Genomic DNA, 2,268 nt, shown 5'->3' with positions numbered 1-2,268 from the left:
TTTGTAGAAAATATGTTCTTCAAATGGAACTTCTTCCTATTGATACCCGCCCCACGATTACCCGTCCCAAGAAGTTGCTTGGTAGCATGGATGGAGGGCATCTTTGGATGGTCTAGTGGGTAAGTTGATATAATTAAGACTGAAGAGAGAATAACACACACTTGACGCATATATGATCAAATTAAAAGAGACAGCAAAAAGGAAATTGTAGTATCCTTTATATAAGGGGGAATTGGTTGACATATTCTAGGATTTATTTTACATTATTTTAATATTCGTTATGTTTGGGTAGTGTGTTTTTAAGTTATATTTGTGTTCCATTATGAAGTAATGTAGTTAATTTTGAAACTATTCAATTGCAGTTAGATTGTTTTTAAATGTGTATTTGTTTGTATTTAATCTAATCATGTTAAGTTTGTGTTATATATTTTATATGATATCATAATTAAGTTTTTTTGTTTTTTGTTTGGTGGAAATTTTAAGATATTTTTTATATGTTATGTAGTTTTTATATTTATTAGTATCATTATTTTTTAATTTAATTTTTATATTAGTTAATATTATAAGTTTTGTTATTTTATTTATTTGGTTTGATAATTTATCAATAAATTTATAGTTGATTCTTTTTCATGTTAAATTATTTAAAAATATGGTTGATTATTAGAAATTTAGATTATATGAATGCATTCAAGGCTCTATGAATATATGGATCAATTATTCTTTTTTCCATTTTGGATACAATAATTTCTTCATTTTTTATAGGCACACATTATTAGGTTATTATAAGTAGTCAATGAGTTTTGAATAATTTTTAAAAAAAAGTTGACAACACTATTAACTACCACAATATGGTCTAGTCTTCCCCTGCCCATGTGGCATCAGAAAATGTGTCACGTCAGTGTCACCAAGCACATTAAAAAGTTTACTCGATGCACTATTGTTTATAGAAGCACCACCTGATTCATGTAATCTTAAAAAAACTACCACAATATGTTATTAATGTTAGAAATGGACATTGTCGAGCTTAAGTAGATGCCATCAACAATTTGTATACCAAATAAAATATTATCATTGCACTTTTCCTTTTTCAATCAATGCTACTGAGTTTTGTTGTTGAGCAGAGTATTTAACCTAACAAATTAGTTCAAGGAGTATTATGTCTCACTTGAGACCAAAATATTCCTTCAAATATTTTTCTATGCCACATTAATAATTGATGATATGTCATCTCAAATTCTATCATAATATCAACATTTTTTCTAGATTAGCATCCTTTCCAACATAATAATGTCAACAAAATGTTAGCGATACCATTTATCCTTTGTGCCTTCTATACAATTTTATGGTAACTATCATTATTCATAAATATTTAAGATAAAATATGGCATAAGAATGTCATTTATTTAGTGCAAATTATCAAATCTAGAACAATGCATACTAATATATTAATTAAGAAATTATCACTCATTTTTAATGATAATTTTGACTACACATTATTTTGTTAGTTGGTAAGTTACTCACAATGGAGTCCCACCCCATAAAATTAATTTGAAAAGAGGGATTTGAAACATGCATGCCTTAGTCATATATGTGGATAAGGACCATTACTTTTCTTAAACCACCTATATTGGTAATGTTTAAAGCTATATTAACATGGGGGCAATATCATGTACTGAAAGTCTAAACATTATCTAAAAGGGTACTTTTAAATACTCTATGATTTTTTCCCTTTATTAGAGTATCTTAGTGTTATTTGATACATAGGTTTCAAAGGTGGGACTTCTTTCTGTTTTACTTTGTCCATTCTTAAACTCATTGAAGATTTATCATTTTTTTTTCTCTAAATTTTATTTTGTGTTGTCATCATTTTCTCTGTGACCAACAATCACTAGGGATACCATAAACATAGAATATTTTATTAATTTATCTATAATCTTAAATGATTTTTTCTCATGTAAATATATTGAATTCCTTGATGTAGCTTTGTTAATAGTAACAATTTGTGAAGCCCCCAAAATTATGTCTTGTAATTCGAGAGATGAGGGAGTAAATAAATTTTGGGCTAGTTAATCAAGAAATTTGGGAAATATTTAACTTCATCTAAGCATCAAGAGGAATAACATAATGATTGGATTCAACCCTAATTCTTTAGATGTGAGCATTCCATGTGAGGCATGAGTTATCCCATGATGAGACTTTTTTTTGCAAATTGAACAGCATAGTGATATGTTTTGATTAATAAAAAGTGAGATAGGCTTGAACCTTTAC

This window comes from Cryptomeria japonica, chromosome 8 (assembly GCF_030272615.1).
Source record: "Cryptomeria japonica chromosome 8, Sugi_1.0, whole genome shotgun sequence".
Lineage (NCBI taxonomy): Eukaryota > Viridiplantae > Streptophyta > Pinopsida > Cupressales > Cupressaceae > Cryptomeria > Cryptomeria japonica.
Note: the sequence above shows the minus strand (reverse complement) of the source record.